This window comes from Macaca mulatta, chromosome 15, assembly GCF_049350105.2.
Source record: "Macaca mulatta isolate MMU2019108-1 chromosome 15, T2T-MMU8v2.0, whole genome shotgun sequence".
Taxonomy (NCBI): domain Eukaryota; kingdom Metazoa; phylum Chordata; class Mammalia; order Primates; family Cercopithecidae; genus Macaca; species Macaca mulatta.
The window spans coordinates 36,383,420-36,396,587 of NC_133420.1; the positions used below are offsets into that span (position 1 = coordinate 36,383,420).

Sequence of the window (13,168 nt, forward strand, 5' to 3'; positions counted from 1 at the left end):
AGATGAATTTGGGAGGGACACAGACATCTAGTCCATCGCCTGGCCTCTCTCGCCCCTGGTAGAACGGCCGCTGGAAGCCTCCGCGCCCGGCCCTGGGCTCACCTGTCACTGGGCGCTAATCATCAGATACCCAGGGTGGATGACAGGATCCACTGAAGAATTTCCCGTCATAGCTCCTCACCCACCACTTAAATAAACCTGCTTTGAGCTATTTCCAGAGCCAGCGGCGGGGGAGGAGGGGTGGCATCAGTGGGTCACTGGATCCATCGCCAGCTGTGCTGGGAGGAGACTGACCCCAGACGTTGACAGGTCAGAAACCTGAGGGCATGTCCCAGAGAGGCCAGCTACAAGCAGCCATTTATTTGAAGCCACTTGTTTTAGCTTTAAAAGTCCTGTAAATACTGCATTCTGCTCTATATGACATCCGCATATTAGCCAGGCTAGGTTAGGCTACCCTGAAAAGACAACAAACCCACGAGGCTCCGTGGCTTAACACAGCGGAGGTTTACTTCGTGCGAAATCAAAGGTTCATGTGGGTCTGCTGGATCTCAGGATGGCTCTCCACAGAGAGGCGCTGGTCTCTTTCTCCTCAACCACGCCTCCCAGTTGCTTCTGGCAAGATGAGAGGGCAGGAGGGGTCCTCAGGGGATGCTGTTCAGGGAGGGGCTGACTCCACCTCCTCCCACAAGCCCTTGGCCGGAAGGCAGTCCCGTGGCCCGGATGGAAGTGCTGGGACAGTGGGACATGCGCCCTTCCTGGGCACCCAAGCAGACAAAAATAAAATGAGATTTGGTGAACACGTAGTGTTGTTTTTGCCACAATTCCTCTTTGTTTCAATAGAATAACGTTTTTCTCCCCTTCAATCTTCACAAAAAATGGCTGCGCCAAGGAAATGACCATGGTTGTCTCCGGGCCGCACACAGCGCCCCCCGCCCGCATCGCCTTTTTTCGGTTGAGTTGGAGCAGATGGAGGTCACGTGGATCTCCTGACTCCAGAGCCACAGGGGAGCTAGGGGAATCTTGTGCCTTCCCGCCAAGAAAGCCAATCCTAGGCTCTGTGGCCTGGGTACCGCTCAGCTCCAAGCTCCACGCACGGGCAGTTTCCCCATCACCTGGAAAACTGAGTCCAAAGCCGGCTGACATTTTCCCCTGAGGAGGTAGGGGCTGGAGGTCCCGGAAAGAGTGCCGACCCTTCCCAGGCCGGAGCAGAGCACTGAGACCACGCTCCAGGGGCCATCTGGCCTAGAGAGGGGGCTCTGGCCAAGCCATCTCCAGTTACCCTGCATCGATGAGCCAGGCTCCCCTGGCTCCCTGCTGAGGAGCGCAGGCCTTCCGCAAAGCCGAGGATTCACAGGCAGTGAACCCTGTGAACATCGGGCTTCTCCTGTAGCTGCTGGAAGTTGTGTCACAATTAACATAGACAGTGGGGGTGGGGACATGTAAAGCACATTCTCAATTCATGGCTAGGGTCTCGTACCCACAAGGTCGAGACCCATGCAGGGCACATTATGGCGTTAGTTCATTTCATCTGAGAAACAGGCTTGGGTGGTTACTCCTGTTATCGCCTTGCTTTACAGTAGAGGAAGCTGAGGTTCAAAGCTGACGTGCAGTGGCGTGCCCGAGGTGGTGCAGGTTGTCCGTGCCCAGGCGGGTTTTGGAATTTGGCCTCACAGAGCCCACTCTCCAAACAGCTATGCTGTGCCGTGGTGTTGAAGGCCCCCTTGCAGCAGCAGGCGGCTCTGCAGAGGGGATGGGCTCCGGGCACATGTGGAAGTGGAGGCCCTGGGAGAGACCTCGAATAGCAACCTGTCTGCAAAGCCTTTGAACTCAAAGTCCTGGAAGAAACGTCCTAACTCAGTGAGGTTCACACAGCAGGCAGGACTTAGGTTGCCCAAGAGGATCTAACCTTTGAGAGCTGTTGTGCTTGGCAGCAAGGTAACAGCAGAAGGGACATAGGGAGCAACATTGAGATCACTGAGACAGCCTCCTTCTCTGGGATAAATGGGCCAGGCAGTGAGTGAGAGGAGGCTGGTGGAGAAAAAGGTGACCATGTGCTGAGGACGAACTTTGTCCCAGGCGCCAGCGTCACCCCAGCCATCATGGCAAGGCAGGTGGAATTTCACCCCTTATACAGCTGAGGAAACAGGTTTGGAGAAGTTACGCGTCTTGCCCGAGGCCGCAGAAGGTCACCCTGCCCAGGTCACATGGCCACCATAGAAGCTCTGAGCCCAGGGCAGGTGCGGAGCCCCACTGACTGGAGAAGGAAGCAGCTGGCCACATGACTGCAGGTCAGAAAGTCCCTTGGCTTCAACCACCTGTGGCCACTGACTTGTGAGCAAATGACATCCAGAGGGGCCGCCCCAAAGCCTGGACTCCCGACCCCATGGTCAGGAGAAAGGCTGCCAGGGCAGCGCCAGGCTTCAGCTCAGTCCAGAAAGGCCACTCTTGTTAGCTCTTTCTCTGCACTCACAGGCTGCATTCGACCTGGTGCCTGATAGGTGGGGAGGGGACAAAAGTCTCATTAAGAGAGGGGCCTTCAGTGCAGGGCAAAGAGCTCTCTGCTTCAGGGCCAGCCAGAAAATGTTCACTCCCTTTCCATATTCTTTTTATTTTTTAAATATTGAGACGGGGTCTCACCATATTGCCCAGGCTGTTCTCGAACTCCTGGGCTCAAGTGATCCTCCTGCCCCGGCCTCCCAAAGTACTGGGATTACAGGCGTTAGCCACCACGCCTGGTCGGGGTGTCCATTTTATAATGGTGTCATGGCATGCCATTATATGATGCACTCTAGTTATGTATAATATTATAGCTTACTTAAATGGTCCCCATTGTTTCTGGGTTTCTGTTATTACAAAAAAAGTGTTGCAAGACTCTTCTGATACATGCATTTATGTGCATGTACGATGTGTCCTAGAACTGGAATCACTGGGTTAAAGGGTACATGCATTTTAAGCTGCAATCAATATTGGTGCTATATTGTCCTCCAAATAAGTTGGACCACCTTTAGGCCCCACCAGATGTATGAGAGGAGCCAGTGCTCTACTTCCCGCCCTCCCCAACACAGTGTATTGTGAGAATGCCAACTTTCACCTGTTGATAAATAAAAAACATGGCAGCATCTCATCACAGATTGAATTTTCCTTCCTTCCTTCCTTCCTTCCTTCCTTCCTTCCTTCCTTCCTTCCTTCCTTCCCTTCTTTCCTTCCTTCTTTCTTTTCTTTTCTTTTCTTTTCTTTCTTTTCTTTTCTTTCTTTTCTTTTCTTTTCTTTTTCTTTTCTTTTCTTTTCTTTTCTTTTTTTCTTTTCTTTCTCTTTCTGATGGAGTCTCTCTCTGTCACCCAGGCTGGAGTGTAGTGCCGCGATCTCGGCTCACTGCAACCTCCGCCTCCTGAGTTCAAGCAATTCTCCTGGCTCCGCCTCCCGAGTAGCTGGGACTACAGGCACATGCCAGGATGCCCAGCTAACTTTTTTTGTATTTTTAGTAGAGACAGAGTTTCATCTTGTTGGCCAGGATGGTCTCGATCTGACCTCGTGATCCACCCACCTTGGCCTCCCAAAGTGCTGGGATTACAGGCGTGAGCCACCGTGCCCGGCCTGAATGTTCATTTCTTTTTTTTTTTTTTTTTTTTTTGAGACGGAGTCTCGCTCTGCCGCCCAGGCTGGAGTGCAGTGGCCGGATCTCAGCTCACTGCAAGCTCCGCCTCCCGGGTTCACGCCATTCCCCTGCCTCAGCCTCCCGAGTAGCTGGGACTACAGGCGCCCGCCACCGTGCCCGGCTAGTTTTTTGTATTTTTTAGTAGAGACGGGGTTTCACCGTGTTAGCCAGGATGGTCTCGATCTCCTGACCTCGTGATCCGCCCGTCTCGGCCTCCCAAAGTGCTGGGATTACAGGCTTGAGCCACTGAATGTTCATTTCTTATGAATGCAGTTGAGCCTCTTTCTTCACCCATTCTTCTACTGGTCCTTTTCTTGTTGATTTGTAGCATCTTTGCAGATGAAAAGAATTAGCCTTTTGCCATAGTTTTGAAAAATATGTATTCTACATGGGCCATTTTCCGGCAGCCAACTGTCTCCGCCTGCAGCCCGTTCTCCACAGGCTGCCAGAGTGGCCTTTCTGGGATGCCAAACTGATTGTGTCACCCCCGTGCAGATAGAAAACAGCTTCCTGTCACCAGGGTTCAGCTCAACTCCTCACCTGATTTGGGGGGTCTTTTCTATTTGGAGCCCAGCCTCCTCCCTCCCCCCCCAACAGGGCCAACCTCCCTCCCCAACCAACAGGACCACCACTTGCAGCCATGAAGGCTGCACTCTGCACAGAGGACAGGGACACAAGGATAACCTGAGTGGCGCCCCTGCAGGGACCCACTGGGCAGCCCTGCCCAGCTCTTGTGAACTCCCTCATGGCTCCTCACTCTTTTTGCCACTCCCCAAATGCCCCTTGCTCTGTCACCTGGCCAGCACTGCGTCCGGGTCCTTCTTCTGCCCCAATGCCCCTCCCCATGTGGGCCTGTTGGTGCACACCGCCTCCGCTCTTGCAGATGGCTCCCTCACCCCTTGGTGTGTCTCTTTAAGCCACTTCATGGTGACTCTCTACCAGGTACACCCCAGGCAGGGCTGTGCCCCCTCATATCTGGATCCCACCCTAGCCAGGGTCTGGCACAGAAGGGGCCCTCAGGACCTGCATGTAGGAGGAATGAGGGAGGGAGGGACCGAAGGCCCCATTGACGGCCAAGCTCAGCCAGCACAGCAGAGCGGGGAGGGCCTCAGCCTAATTTACAGTCATGCATTTACCCAATAGGCTGCTCTTTCATATAAATATCCATTAAACACTTTGTAAAATGCACATTTGAAGAAAGGCAGCTGACCTGCCCTTCCCAGGTAATTATGGTGCGCCTCTTAAGTCTGCAGTGGAGACCTTTTTATTTGGAAGGTCTAGCGTGCTTTCCAGATTATCAATCGAGGCGTTTCTGGGGAGCAGGTTCTCTGCCTGCCCCTGACCTCCCACAGAGGGGCATCCTAGGAGGACCCTGGTGGGCACCAACACCACTGCCATCAGGATCTCCCAAGGGCTCAGGGCCCCAGGGCCCTGGTGTGGGCACAACCAGATGTGGCCCTTGGCTGCCCAGAGCCAAAGGGCCAGGGAAACGTGCTGATGGACAGGCAGGGCTCCACTACCAGCAGAGGGTAGGGCCAGGACCTGGGGCAGGGGGAGGCTGGCAGGAGAAGGGCCAGGCCCCACAGGCCCCATTGCAAGTTTTCTCTTTGCCATTGTAGAGTGCACAGAGGATGACACCATTGGGTTTGTGTTTTTAAAGATAACCAAGCTTACAATTTGGATGGGGCAAGAGTGTACTTGGAGGAGTGGGCTGGGAGCAGGTGCAGGGGTCCAGGCGGGAGGGCTGGCAGCTCCAACTTAGCATGGCCCTGGAGATGAAGGGCACACACTCAAGGGGTTTTAAGCAGGCCAGGTTGACAATACTTCTCACGGCGGCTGTTCAATTGCCATCTCACCTCCCTGCTGGATTGAAACTCCTGGAGGGCAATGCCTAGTCCTTCTGGTGGAAGTTGCATCAAAGCATCTAGAAAATGGCTCAGCACACAAAAGGTGGAGTGTTCTGGGAACGAATGAATGACAAGTGAGAGGGAATAATGGATGGATGGATGGATGGATGGATGGATGGATGGATGGATGGATGGATTTAACAGATGGGGAAACTGATGCTGTGGGTGGGGTAGGGGGAGGTGAATCGCCTAGGTGGGACATCATGTTCCCAGTGCGTGGCAGACCCAGCAGTAGGGCCAGGACGGAGGCCCTGGGCTAGTGTGGAATCCCCAGCTCCTCCACCCTTGCTCACGCACACCTGTTTTCATAACTTGTCATTACCCCACACACCCACAGGCAGGAGCACTGTCCCAATAAATAAATCTGGGCCACTTTTCAGCATCATTTAACGTCCCCGGGAAGGCTGGGTCACGTGGCGTCCAGCCGCAGCCCATTAGCTGACAGGCTGAAGCATATCACATTGAATTCCACGGCCCGCAGAGCCCGCAAGCCCCCGTGCTGCTCTGAAATCTGTGCGGATTTCTCAGAAAGCAATTGTGCTGCTTATTTCCTATAATGAGCATGTTGCCCCCTCCCCTTGCCAGGACTATTTTTCCAAACCTCCAGGGAGACAGGAGTGGGAGGATCTTGAGCTTGCTCCCTGCCGCAGTTTGAGAGGTGCTGGGCGCTGTGGGCTGCACTTGGGTGCAACTTGCAGAGAGATCATCTCAAGGCATTGCACTGTCTTCCAGCCTCTACCCCGTCCTCTGCCCTGTGTCTCCCTACCTCCCTGCCCCTGTCCTCATGTCCCCTGTCCCTTGCCCCACCAGGCTGCCCCCTGCTACAGCAGGGCTATAGATGGGGCAGTCAGGAGGGACTCAACCCCAGAAGCCCACAGCCTGGCCACATTGCAGCTGACTCTGCTGCACCTCCTGGAAGCCACAGGCCTTGGCTTCTGCCTGCTGCAGGTGACACACCACACCTACCACGCCTCTTCACAAACTTAAATGGGACACGTGCCCACGCCGGTATACAAACCACACGTTGACAGAACCACACACAGAAACATGTCCATAGATACCCACTCGCATCCCAATGAGGTGAGGCTATGCCTACCCACACCAACTCACAGCACCTTAATCACAGCTAGCATACCTGGTACACATCCACACACACGCATCCATACACACATCCCCTCACGCATCCACACATACACTCAGACACACACACACACACACACCCCCACTCAAGCACACATCCACACATATCCACACACCCTCACACACATCCACACATACACTCAATACACACACCCTCACACACATCCACATGTACACTCAGACACACACACACACAAACACCCCCACTCAAGCACACATCCACACACACATCCATACACATATCCTCACACACCCTCACACACATCCACACATACACTCAGACACACACACACAAACACCCCCACACAAGCACACATCCACACATATCCACACACCCTCACACACATCCACACATACACTCAATACACACACCCTCACACACATCCACATGTACACTCAGACACACACACACACAAACACCCCCACTCAAGCACACATCCACACACACATCCATACACATATCCTCACACACCCTCACACACATCCACACATACACTCAGACACACACACACAAACACCCCCACACAAGCACACATCCACACACACATCCATACACATATCCTCACACACCCTCACACACATCCACACATACACTCAGACACACACACACAAACACCCCCACACAAGCACACATCCACACATATCCACACACCCTCACACACATCCACACATACACTCAATACACACACCCTCACACACATCCACACGTACACTCAGACACACACACACACAAACACCCCCCACTCAAGCACACATCCACACACACATCCATACACATATCCTCACACACCCTCACACACATCCACACATACACTCAGACACACACACACAAACACCCCCACACAAGCACACATCCACACATATCCACACACCCTCACACACATCCACACATACACTCAATACACACACCCTCACACACATCCACATGTACACTCAGACACACACACACACAAACACCCCCACTCAAGCACACATCCACACACACATCCATACACATATCCACACACACCCTCACACACATCCACACATACACTCAGACACACACACACAAACACCCCCACACAAGCACACATCCACACATATCCACACACCCTCACACACATCCACACATACACTCAATACACACACCCTCACACACATCCACATGTACACTCAGACACACACACACACAAACACCCCCACTCAAGCACACATCCACACACACATCCATACACATATCCACACACACCCTCACACACATCCACACATACACTCAGACACACACACACAAACACCCCCACACAAGCACACATCCACACATATCCACACACCCTCACACACATCCACACATACACTCAATACACACACCCTCACACACATCCACATGTACACTCACATCCACACACCCACACACAAGCGAACATACAAAGAACACACACATATACACACATCCACACACACACCCTCACACATATCCACACACACACCCTCACATCCACAGGTACATTTATACACATATACACACATCCACATACCCACACATACACAGAGCGCGCACACATACATCCACATATACACACATACACACACACACATCCACATATACACACATCCACAGACCCCCCCCCACACAAGCACACACACACAAGCACACACATCCACACATGCATTCTTACATATACACACATCCACATACCCACACACAGAGCGCACACACATCCACACAAACACCCACACACAAGCACACATACACAAGCACACACATCCACATGTGCATACATATCCACACACACCCTCACACACATCCACACGTACACTGGCATCCACACACCCACACACAAAGAGCACACACATCCACACAAACACCCACACACAAGCACACATACACAAGCACACACATCCACATGTGCATACATATCCACACACACCCTCACACACATCCACACGTACACTGACATCCACAGACCCACACACAAAGAGCACACATATACACACAAACACCCACACACAAGCACACCCACACATACACATACAAGCACACACACATCCACATATGCACACACACATCCCCCTCACACATGTACACACATACACTCATACATATATACACACAAATCCACATACGCACACATCCACACACATAAACACCCACACACACACATACATTCATACGCATGCACATACATCCACACACATTTCTACATAGATTTTGAATTTCCAAGTGGCAGGTAAGCTTTTTTTCAATGCAAAGCTTTTTATGCTTATTTTATTCTATTACAATTTTATATGTAATTCAATCTACTTTTGGCATCTCATCTTTTCTCTTTATTTCTAATTGACACAATAGTTAATAATATTTATACAGTCTGATATTTCCATACATGTATAATATAATAATCAAATCAGAGTAATTTACACAGCCATCATCTCCAACATTTATCATTTCTTTGTGTTGGGAACACACAAAATCTTCTCTTCTAGCTATTTGAAAATACAGAATAAATACTTGTTAACTATAGTCACCCTTCAGTGAACACTAGAACTCATTCCTCCTATCTAGCTGTAATTTTGTATTTGTCAACCATCCTCTCCCTATCCTCCCTTCCTCTTCCCCTGCCCAGGCTCTGGTTACCACTATTCAACTTTCTATCTCTATGATATTAATTTGTTTAGCTTCCACATATGAGTGAGAACACACATTACTACTATTTTCTTTCTGTGTCTGGTTTATTTCACTTAATGTAACTTCCTCCAGGTTCATCTGTGTTGCCAAAAATTGTAAGATTTCATTTTTTTATGGCTGAATAGTGTTCCATTGTATATATGTATGTGTATGTGTGTGTGTATATATATGTGTGTGTGTATGTATGTATATGATATTTTCTTTAGCCGTTCATCTTTTGATGAAATTTCCAAGCAGCGGATAAGCTCTCTTTATTAATTCCCACTTTCATTGCTCTGTGGTTAAGAAATATGGCCTTTCCTTTATTGAGCCTACCACAGGCCAAGCATCATGTTAGGTGATAATTATACTAGGTTGAATAAAACTTCAGCCCCACAGCCTAATAACAGAGAGCGTAAATAAATATACATTTACAATCCCAGGAATATGAGGATGGTTCAACATATGTAAATCAATGTAATATATTGTATCTTCAGAATGAAGGATAAAAACCATATAATTTCAATTGATGCTGAGAAAACATTTAATAAATTCAACAACCTTTCATCATAAAACCCTCAAAAAAACTGGGAAAATACTCCAACACAATAGAAGTCATATATGACAGACCCACAGCTAGTATCATACTGAATGAGGAAAAACTGAAAGCCTTTCCTCTAAGATCTGGAACAAGACAAGGATGCCCACTGTCACCACTGTTATTCAACACAGTACTGTAAGTCCTAGCCAGAGCAATAAGACAAGAGAAAGAAATAAAGAGCATCCAAACTGGAAAGGAAAAAGTCACATTATCCTTGTTTACAGATTATATGACTGTATATTTGAAAAAAAAACTAAGCAGTTCAAAAAACTATTAGAACTGATAAATTCAGTAACATTGCAGGATTCAAAATCAACACACAAAAATAAATAGTATTTCCGTATGTCAACAGAACAGTCTCATAAAGAACTCAAGAAAGCAATCCCATTTACAATAGCTACAAATGAAATAAAATACCACCAGTAATCAGATTTACAATAGCTACAAATCCAATAAAATACCATCAGAGAAATGCAAATCAAAACTACAATGAGCTATCATCTCACCCCGGTTTAAACGGCCTTTATCCAAAAGACAGGCAATAACAAATGCTGGCAAGGATGTGGAGAGAAAAGGGAACCCTCATACACTGTTGGTAGGAATGTAAATTAGTACAACCAGTATGGAGGACAGTAAGGAGGGTCCTCAAAAAGCTAGAAGTAGAACTATCGTATGATCCAGCAATCCCACGGCTGGGTACATACCCAAAAGAAAGGAAACCGGTATATCGAAGCAGTATCTGCCCTCCCATGTTTATTGCAACATGGCAATTCACAATAGCCAGGATTTGGAATCTATCTAAGTGCCCATCAGCAGATGAATGGTAAAGAAAATGTGGTAGATACACACAATGGAGGACTATTCAGCCATAAAAAAGAATGAGATCCTGTCATTTGCAACAACATAGGTGGAACTGGAGGTCATCATGTTAAATGAAATAAGCCAGGCATGGAAAGACAAACTTTGCATGTTCTCACTCATTTGTGGGAGCTAAGAGTTAAAACAGTTGAACTCATGGCTATAAGAAGTAGAATGACAGTTACCAGAGGCTGGGAAGGGTGGTGAGGGTGAGGGTGGAGGGGGAAAGTGGGGATAATTAATGGGTGCAAAAATATAGTTAGAAAGAATGTACAAGACCTAATATTTGATAGCATAACAGGGTGACCACAGTCGACAGTAATTTATTGTACATTTAAAAATAACTAGGCCCGGTGCAATGACTCATGCCTGTAATCCTAGCATTTTGGGAGGCTGAGGCTGGACGGATCACCTGAGGTCCCGAGTTCGAGATCAGCCTGGCCAACATGGTGAAACCCCGTCTCTACTAAAAATACAAAAATTAGCTGGGAATGGTGGCAAGTGTCTGTACTCCTAGCTACTCAGGAGGCTGAGGCAGAAGAATCTCTGGAAGCCGGGAGGCAGAAACTGCAGTGAGCTGATATCACGCCACTGCACTCCTGGGTGACACAGCAGGATTCCATCTTAAAAAAAAAATTAAGAGTATAATTGGAATGTTTGTAACACAAATAAATGACAAATGCTTGAAGTGATAGATACCCACCACCCCCTCAAAAAAATTTGCAATCTGATGTGACATGCAGTGGCAGAGGGAACCCCAGCCCCTACATGTTCTTTAACAAATCTCATGTATTTTTCTCTTTCGGTTGATTCTTTTGGTGTTTCTATTACCTAAACATTGCTGGACAAAAAAAATATAGGTATTTGTTATTTTTATTTGCTTTTCTTGAATTATTATCATGAATGAGCATATTCCCATTTATTTATTGTCCCTTTAATTTCCAGTTATTTCTCTTTTGCCTTATTCTTGGATACTTCAAGCCAATGTTCTAGAATGGATCACTGCTTTGACTTTTCAGCACATGCATTCTGTTGTCCACCATCAGCAATGACATTCTTTCCTTCCAAGTTTTCGTTTTCAGCCTGCTCCTTTCTCCTAGCAGCACACTCCTGTTTATTGATGAAACATCGCTTGAACCACTCCAGGATTTATTTAAGACCCATTAAGAGGGTTCTGCATCTCCGACATGATCTGATGGGGAGCAAAGCAAGACTCACCATTGCCCCGTGTTGCAGGTTAGCGGGCTCATCTATTCCTGTAGGGTGCCCTGCTTGTTGCAGAGAGCAGGGAGCAGCTCCACCTCTCCCTCCTGCAGGTTGCTTTCTCCTCCTCTGATGAGCATTTGCAGGTTCTTCCTGATTTGCCTGATGCAGGAGCTACCTTCCCGGGGGTGGTTCCATGGAATTGGAGGTACAGATGCAAACCCATGATTTGTAGAATGTGTATATGCACGTTTGTGTGCACATGGATGTGTATATGTACATATATGCATTTATTTCCTAGTTCTGTCTGCTGACAAGGTCAAGAGGAAAGGCCATTCTACTAGCTCTCAGATCTTGGTTCTTAATGTCATTCCCCAGGGTTTTTCAGAGAAATGACTAATTCAAGAGCTGGGGCAGGGTAGGTACATTGTGAGCCTGGGACATTTTGTTACACCAGAAAGTAAGGAATGGTCAAAAGCACTTTGGGGGAAATGTCAGCAGCTAAAAGGGGCTGCCGGTGGCAACATCTAGGACTATTTGAGCACCAAAATAATAAAGTAATGAAATATAAACCCTTAAAAATGGAAATATCTGAGTCTATACCAATAGTAAATAGATTTATCAGAACATGGGGGAGAAGGAGGACCTATGCTGACGAGAGAATTCTGAGAGTCAGCCAGTGAAATGGAGGGATTGCTAGAGTTGGAAAATCATCTTTGCAACCATCCCATTAAAGATGGGATCAATTAAGAATCATTCATGGTTGCTAAATCTAGGGGAACATTCTGATGAGGAACAGAATGTTTTCATGGTCTCAAAGTGTCTCCCCACAGACTGCTTATTAGTTGCAAAGAAGACCAAAAAACCCCAGTAATTATACAGTGAAGAAATTGGACAACGCCTTGATCGAGTGATCAAAATTAACATCACCAAGGAAGGAGAGATTGCTGTCTTGTGCCTCCAGATGTGCTCCTCGGAGGACTCAGTACGCTCTATGCAGGATTTTGGCTAAGAATGAAGAACCAAAAACTAGTCCCAAGGAAACATCAGACAAATGCCTTTCTATTTTTGAAAAAGGTGGGTGTGCTTGGTCGTATTCTTCCCAAATGTCAATGCCATAAAATATCACAAAAGGCTATGAAAATGTTCCAGATTAAAAGAGG

General features: G+C 48.1%; 1 long non-coding RNA gene across 1 annotated transcript; it reads right to left on the bottom strand.

The window, feature by feature from the left end:
- Nucleotides 1-9,863: 9,863 nt before the first annotated feature.
- On the bottom strand, nt 9,864-12,136 carry LOC144335142 (uncharacterized). The gene is made up of 2 exons (XR_013405605.1): nt 12,021-12,136; nt 9,864-11,425 (listed from the first exon to the last, which is right to left on the bottom strand). It is a non-coding gene; the product is annotated as an uncharacterized LOC144335142 (long non-coding RNA).
- Between the last annotated feature and the right edge of the window lie 1,032 nt (nt 12,137-13,168).